The sequence below is a fragment of the Schistocerca cancellata genome, chromosome 8 (assembly GCF_023864275.1).
Source record: "Schistocerca cancellata isolate TAMUIC-IGC-003103 chromosome 8, iqSchCanc2.1, whole genome shotgun sequence".
Classification (NCBI taxonomy): Eukaryota; Metazoa; Arthropoda; class Insecta; order Orthoptera; family Acrididae; genus Schistocerca; species Schistocerca cancellata.
The window spans coordinates 340,445,001-340,453,681 of NC_064633.1; the positions used below are offsets into that span (position 1 = coordinate 340,445,001).

At 44.7% G+C, this 8,681-nt stretch overlaps 1 pseudogene; it reads left to right on the forward strand.

The window, feature by feature from the left end:
- The first annotated feature begins 7,882 nt into the window (after window positions 1-7,882).
- On the forward strand, window positions 7,883-8,000 carry LOC126095891 (5S ribosomal RNA; annotated as a pseudogene).
- The last annotated feature ends 681 nt before the right edge of the window (window positions 8,001-8,681 follow it).

An 8,681-nucleotide genomic window follows, 5' to 3' on the forward strand; every position in this document is an offset into this window, starting at 1 on the left:
TCAGTTGGTGAGAGATCTGGAGAATGTGCTGGCCAGGGCAGCAGTTGAACATTTTCTGTATCCAGAAACGCCCGTACAGGACCTGCAACATGCGGTCGTGCATTATCCTGCTGAAATGTAGGGTTTCGTAGGGATCGAATGAAGGGTAGAGCCACGCGTCGTAACACATCTGAAATGTAACGTCCACTGTTCAAAGTGCCGTCAATGCGAACAAGAAGTGACCGAGACGAGTAACCAATGGCACCCCATATCATCACGCCGGGTGAAACGCCAGTATGGCGATGACGAATACACGCTTCCAATGTGCGTTCACCGCGTTGTCCCCAAACACGGATGCGACCATCATGATGCTGTAAACAGAACCTGGATTCATCCGAAAAAATGACTTTTGCCATTCGTGCACCCAGGTTCGTCGTTGAGTACACCATCGCAGGCGCTCCTGTCTGATGCAGCGTCAAGGGTAACCGCAGCCATGGTCTCCGAACTGATAGTCCATGCTGCTGCAAACGTCGCCGAACTGTTCGTGCAGATGGTTGTTGTCTTGCAAACGTCCCCATGTGTTGACTCAGGGATCGAGACATGGCTGCACGATCCGTTACAGCCATGCGGATAAGATGCCTGTCATCTCGACTGCTAGTGATACGAGGCCGTTGGGATTCAACACGGCGTTCCGTATTACCCTCCTTAGCCCGCCGATTCCATATTCTGCTAACAGTCATTGGATCTCGACCAACGCGAGCAGCAATGTCGCGATACGATAAACCGCAACCGCGATAGGCTACAATCCGACCTTTATCAAAGTCGGAAACGTGATGGTACGCATTTCTCCTCCTTACACGAGGCATCACAACAACGTTTCACCAGGCAACGCCGGTCAATTGCTGTTTGTGTGTGAGAAATCGGTTGGAAACTTTCCTTATGTCAGTACGTTGTAGGTGTCGCCACCGGCGCCAACCTTGTGTAAATGCTCTGAAAAGCTTATCATTTGCATATCACAGCACCTTGTTCCTGTCGGTTAATAGAGCGCTTCCAACGGTGTTGTGAAACTTGCTTCTTTGAACCATGATTAATTTATATATTTATGTTCATTGTTTGTGTAAGTATAGATCCACGAAATCTTCCTAAGGTTTGGTTATCTTTTGATATTTGCTCAAATTTTATGCCAACCATATGATCTCAAACTAATCTTTCTTGGCCTGATCGAGTGCCTGGCGTTTTATACAGTGGACACGAGTAACTTACGAATAGGCAGCGATAGACTCTTCAGGGTAATTCAGCAACGAGCGGAAATCGTGGGGATTGCGATCGAAGAAGCCTTTCAGAAAATATCTAAGACACACGAAAATCATCCTTTTGTCAATGTAATAACGCACAAGTTGTTAAAAGCTCATACTATATGAAATGCTGGACCATTGTAGGTCTAAACCTTAAATCGTTAACGACTGAAGATATTTGTGACGTCTTAATTGATTAATTAATTAACTGATAACTAAGTAATAATTTTTTCCAGGATTATCCATTACGGATTATTGTAGCAATCATCCGATCTGTACCAAGAAAGAAAAATATATGACTAATTCAAACACTGTCTTACAGTATAAAACCGTTTATATACAATTTTAATATTAATACACACCTATTCGGTTCAGCACATCAATGCTCCGTCAGAATATTTGCGGCATCAAAGGGGATGGAGGGTTTACCGTTGTTTATATAAGACCATGTGGTGTCTGATGTGGGTACCTAAAGGCACCACTGTTTACTAAGTGTCTGGAAATACTGACAGCATTGATACTCTCGACTCAATAGTTATGCAGTAATTTTAATTTTATGTATAAGGGGTTTATCCTCAAACACAAGGTTTTGTTTAAGTATATGAGTTGAAAGCTGAAAAGTAATGTTTCAAACTACACTCCTGGAAATTGAAATAAGAACACCGTGAATTCATTGTCCCAGGAAGGGGAAACTTTATTGACACATTCCTGGGGTCAGATACATCACATGATCACACTGACAGAACCACAGGCACATAGACACAGGCAACAGAGCATGCTCAATGTCGGCACTAGTACAGTGTATATCCACCTTTCGCAGCAATGCAGGCTGCTATTCTCCCATGGAGACGATCGTAGAGATGCTGGATGTAGTCCTGTGGAACGGCTTGCCATGCCATTTCCACCTGGCGCCTCAGTTGGACCAGCGTTCGTGCTGGACGTGCAGACCGCGTGAGACGACGCTTCATCCAGTCCCAAACATGCTCAATGGCGGACAGATCCGGAGATCTTGCTGGCCAGGGTAGTTGACTTACACCTTCTAGAGCACGTTGGGTGGCACGGGATACATGCGGACGTGCATTGTCCTGTTGGAACAGCAAGTTCCCTTGCCGGTCTACGAATGGTAGAACGATGGGTTCGATGACGGTTTGGATGTACCGTGCACTATTCAGTGTCCCCTCGACGATCACCAGTGGTGTACGGCGAGTGTAGGAGATCGCCCCCCACACCATGATGCCGGGTGTTGGCCCTGTGTGCCTCGGTCGTATGCAGTCCTGATTGTGGCGCTCACCTGCACGGCGCCAAACACGCATACGACCATCATTGGCACCAAGGCAGAAGCGACTCTCATCGCTGAAGAAGACACGTCTCCATTCGTCCCTCCATTCACGCCTGTCGCGACACCACTGGAGGTGGGCTGCACGATGTTGGGGCGTGAGCGGAAGACGGCCTAACGGTGTGCGGGACCGTAGCCCAGCTTCATGGAGACGGTTGCGAATGGTCCTCGCCGATACCCTAGGAGCAACAGTGTCCCTAATTTGCTGGGAAGTGGCGGTGCGGTCCCCTACGGCACTGCGTAGGATCCTACGGTCTTGGCGTGCATCCGTGCGTCGCTGCGGTCCGGTCCCAGGTCGACGGGCACGTGCACCTTCCGCCGACCACTGGCGACAACATCGATGTACTGTGGAGACCTCACGCCCCACGTGTTGAGCAATTCGGCGGTACGTTCACCTGGCCTCCCGCATGCCCACTATACGCCCTCGCTCAAAGTCCGTCAACTGCACATACGGTTCACGTCCACGCTGTCGCGGCATGCTACCAGTGTTAAAGACTGCGATGGAGCTCCGTATGCCACGGCAAACTGGCTGACACTGACGGCGGCGGTGCACAAATGCTGCGCAGCTAGCGCCATTCGACGGCCAACACCGCGGTTCCTGGTGTGTCCGCTGTGCCGTGCGTGTGATCATTGCTTGTACAGCCCTCTCGCAGTGTCCGGAGCAAGTATGGTGGGTCTGACACACCGGTGTCAATGTGTTCTTTTTTCCATTTCCAGGAGTGTATGTCGATATTGTAGTATCTGGCACCTTGATTTGTCTGATTACTGAAGAATTATACAATTTATTAATGGTACAAATTTGATAATGGCAACAATAAGCCGATATGATTATTCCTGCAAAAACTGTGATATAGCTTGGGAAAAAAGCAGAAAAGTGTAAGTTAAATCGTTTACACACACTGAGGGAGTGGGCAAAGAAAGCTTAAGGGCTTTTAACGTCTCTTCGACAACAAGACCTAAAGATACGAAGAACGAGTTTGGAATCGACAAAAATAAGTATGGAGATTGACCGATGCTTAGTTGAAGAAACTATCGGAGAATTTTCCTGTCATGGTTTGGGGAAATCGGAAAACGGAAATACGGATAGAAGAACGAGTTTTCTCGCCTGTGAGTCCACTGTACAGTCCACTGAAAGAGGTAAAACACACATTGATCATGCGGTAAGAATATGATGGTGTGTGGTATTGATTAAAATACAGAGTCCATTCATCGTCCAGTATACTGAAATGCAGACAATAAAGACACCTACACAAATAGCTAACCACTGGCTGGTTAAAATTGTGTGACTGACCAGGATGTCTATCTGGGACATTTTGCCTTCCGCCCTACCGACTGCTGTATCCAAGCACGCCTCTCGGCTCATCCTCGCAGCTCTCTTTCCGTCAGTACGTCATCTCCTACCTTCCAAACCACACAGAAATTCTGCTTACTCTGCGGGACTAGCACTCCTGGAAGAACTGGCTTAGTCACAGCGTGGGGAATTGTTTCCAGAATGAATTTTCACTCTGCAGAAGAGTGTGCGAGTAACCATTCTTGCAGTGTATTGCAATCACATTGAATGTACGCGTGGAGCACAGTATGTCCAGATTGTTTCCTTTTCAGCATAACTGATAGTTGCAGGAGCTCAGGTGCCACCTATCTATGCCCTACATGTGCTCGATGACATTGGAGCTACGTGACCTTAGAGGATGATACTAGAAGGCGTGGACTGTATATGGTACGCATTGGGGCGAGATATATCCTTCTGGGAGGCTATGTTCCCCAAAGTGTAACGAGTTGCGTAGTAGTGATGACATTATAGATGTACAGACTACTTTCACTGTCTACTGAGTGAAAACGATAGGTATTCTGTGTGTGGGAGTTCCACATATTGCGGCATGTGGACGCTTAATGAGGGATGAAAGCACATGGTTGAAGTCCTCAGGTCACTGACAGGACCAAGGATTAGGTCGTGACTGTCACTTTTATCTGTTTCATGTAGGACTCTCTCTCGACATCAAAGACACTATTACTAATGAATGAATATCGAGAGTAAACACATCTGGAAGTCCAGAAAACAATTGATTATTGCTCGTGCGGACACAAATTTCATTCACGGTCGACGTTCTTGTTGCCGGCTCTTACTGAACGAAACATGTGTCCAGGTGCTCACCAGTACGTTGTGGTAGCTACAGTGTGTCACGACAGCAGTGGAAGCCTCCCTCTATCCCACACTGTCTTCTCCTCCGACGGACTCCGGTGGTGATGACGATGATTATGATGATGATGATCATAATGATAGATTTGGGGCGCTTAACAGCTTGGTCATAAATGTCCTTATTCGATATAAAATACACATCTTGTGATTTGAACAATGTTCATTCTTCCACGTGAAATTGCTGCAATGATTTCCCATGAACAAATATTAGCAGGTACCTTCACACTACGTTAAGTAAAATATGTGGTATGTCACTGATATAATAAATTTATCACTTGCGACGTTACGAATTAAAATCCATCAGTCATTTGAGAAAACGGCGTTAGATACCGAGTTTATATTATTCAACTTAACTGTTACCACAATGGGCGGATAATTATAATTAGTGGTGCATTTATGTAGGGTGCTCTCTTTCTCAAATACTGAGTGAACGAAGTCTAGGCATTTGCGTGCATGGGCTACACTTTTTCACCCTGATCACCACCCCTTCGATAGGTAGGTGGCTCTTACGCCGCAGCTCTTCTTTCCAGACAGTGACACGTGTACAGTAATACGAGTAGCAATTCCGATTCAAATCGATCCAGTAGTTTAGGTGCAGATGTGGGACATAAATACGTACATACGCTCAAACACGTCCACTTTTATAATATATAAGAATATGTATTTCAAGCTTTTCTAATTTTTACAAGTTAATAAGATATCTTTGTGGTAGTAACGCAGCCCTGGGAGCTATATTAACAGCTGTTTCATGTTAATATGTCTTTTAACAGTACATTTATCGTTAATTCAGCTCAAGGATATAAAATTTCTATTTCTATTGTTCCTAATTCTTCTCATTTTATTTCTTCATTTGTTATGCCAGAACTACTATCTTTGTCAAAATACTGTGTAAAATTTTAGACATCATGCCAAATACCTTTGTTAAACGTGTATGTGTATATAATTATACCACAACACCACTGATAGTCGTCAATATCTGTGTATGTTCCTCTAATCTTTTCCCTTAAATTAACCAGACCTACCACACAGTATTTTACATAGGATTAAAAAGCCCTTTGTTAAATTTGTGTCTGTCTTATCTCATATTCTGTTATCACTTTGTGTTCTGTCAATAGCTTACTTTTCAGCTGACCAAACGGCCTTTAGTTGCCGAAGGCCAAATAAATAAAAAAAATTCGTATATCGTGGTGAGTTAGCTGTGGATACTCTCGTCTTCCAAGATGATGACAGCCGTTTTCACAGGGCTGAAAACATATGTTCCTGACTTAACGAGAGCTCAAGAACCTTACTGTAATTCGGTAGCTCTGTATGATGCAATCACCAATGAGTGACCTACTGAAGATACATGTGGTCTCTCATCCTCGCTGAAATGTGGCCATTACCGAGGTTACAGGCGGGTGTCACTCGCTATTGACGCAAGGCCGATGAGTAATTTTTGGTCCGATGTAGCTGGTTACTATGTTATCCCGCACAGGGAAAAATATTTCTCTGCACGGTTACGAAAGTGTTAGTGTTTCTCATTCGCACACAGTTTTTAAAGACATCGGTATGCTCGGGACCGCATAACTTGACAGTGACTTAAGCAGATTTCTCTCAGTACTCAGTGTTGACATTTGTCCAGTGTGGTCAATATCTCGCTGCCAAAGACTGCATATGAGTGTTTACGGAACTGCTTCTACAGCGAGAAAGTTAGTAAACTATGAATATATCATTCTGGGGAAGTTTCATTCGCCACGTAGACATTTTCAAACGCCCAATGAAACTAAGATCTTTTTGCAGACCTAGAAGTGTGTAAACGCTTCTTATTCACTCTCATCATTAGTTTCGAAATTAAATCTAGCGGGACATTAACTATATACGATGATTGGAACTTTAATAGTGGCAACTATTTATTTACAGCTCGTACAAAATAGATACGTGTTTCAAAGATGTACTGACCTTCAAAGTAGTCACCAGCATTGTGTATAAATCGTTGTCAGCGATGTAGAAGTCATAGGATACTTTTAGCAGTGCCAGTTGTGTTGACAATTCGAGCGACGCGGTCTGTTGCCCGATGAATTTATAGCAGTTCTGAAACGAATGCCGTGAAGTGTTTTCCTCAGTTTAGAAATTGAGTTGCACTTACGAGAGCTTAAGTCAGGGGAATGCAGTAGGTAGTATAACACTTAGCAGCCCCATCAGTCACACAAATCAATAACAGCGTGCCCTGTACGTGCTTGAGCATTGTCCTTCAAAATGATGGTCAGGTCCTGCAGAAAGTGTCATCACTTCTGTCCCTATGCTGTTCATTTTTGGAACACAACCTACGACTAGCTTAGAGACAGAAGTACGAGTGCAATGTCCCAAGCACTGTGCTGAACCTCTCGCCTCATTAGAAGAAAGCGCAACGCATGGACCCAACTGAGAGCTAAAATATGACAAAATCTGATTCTAGACATTGTCGTTATGTAAACAGTATGCGGAAATACATAACTCAGCTTCCACAGACTTACTGACGTACGAATGGCTAGTGTACTATCAGTATAGCTCTAATTTATCGTGTGAGTGGTGGAGTATTAACGAGTGGAAAGCAGTACTCTAACTTCTCGCCTTGAATACAAGCAAAGTATTATATTGTAATCAGAAAATCTGCTACCATCCTCGTTGGTTAAGATATCGCTGTTTATTGAGAAATCTTGCTGGCATTAAGAAATCGGCTACCGTCCACCCTGTGCTTATCTGTACGAATTACTACATACCAATGATCAGCAACTGAAATCATATTAAGGAAAAGTATTATCAAAAACCAGTTACATGCTAAAAACTTTTTCAAACGAAAGCTTTCGTCAACTAACACAAATTGCGACTTTAGAGGAAGGAAAAATTGTTAAGACCTTTAAGAAGCTCAGTTCATTTGTAAACATCACGCTCTCCACAGAGACATTATGTTTCAAGGTAGAAGATAGTGCACGAGTGACGGAGTATGGCTTAACATTCCACAGGCTATTTACCTAGTTTTAAGAATAAATGGAATTTTACTCGCCATAAAACTCTGTTACTGAGGAATTAACAATATGTCAAACTAGCTTTAAGATGACCAACGGCCTTGCCGCAGTGGTAACACAGGTTTCCGTCAGATCACCGAAGTTAAGCACTGTCGGGCTGGGCTAGCACTTGGATGGGTGACCATCCGGTCCGCCAAGCGCTGTTGGCAAGCAGAGTGCGCTCAGCCCTTGTAAGGCAAACTGAGGAGCTACTTGATTGAGAAATAGCGGCTCCGGTCTCGGAAACTGACATACGGCCGGGAGAGCGGTGAGCTCACGACATGCCCCTCCATATCCGCATCCAGTGACGCCTGTGGATTGAGGATGCCACGGCGTCCGGTCGGTACCGTTGAGCCCTCATGGCCTGTCCGGAAGGAGTTTAGTTTTAACTTTTGAGATATAATACAGCGGTCAAACATGTGGAACTCGTAATATTTACAAATGCTGCACAAAACACAGTCCCATGTCTCACAACAATCAAACCATTAGAAAACACCGGAACCTGTTTATAACGGTCTACAGAGCCCGTTCCTTCATGTGATTCTAAAATCAGGCACTAGGTTGAAACACCAACCAGAGAACATCGTAAGTTCCTAGGAACACTATCCTGCAGGTTTCTACTTGACTCCATAATTACTGCGACAAATCTAGCGGAATGTCGAGTGGTATTGCTTCCTTTTCGACACATTCTCTCTGGGCTGCTGCTACTCATGTATCTCCACCGAACTGGTTGCGAGGATTGTGCGCTAAACAACGTTTGTGCAGATGAACTAACCACTTGGTGGCGGACACAGCACTTACCCCCCCCCCCTTTCCCCCTCTGCCATCCTTATGTTCGGCCGCAGTATCCG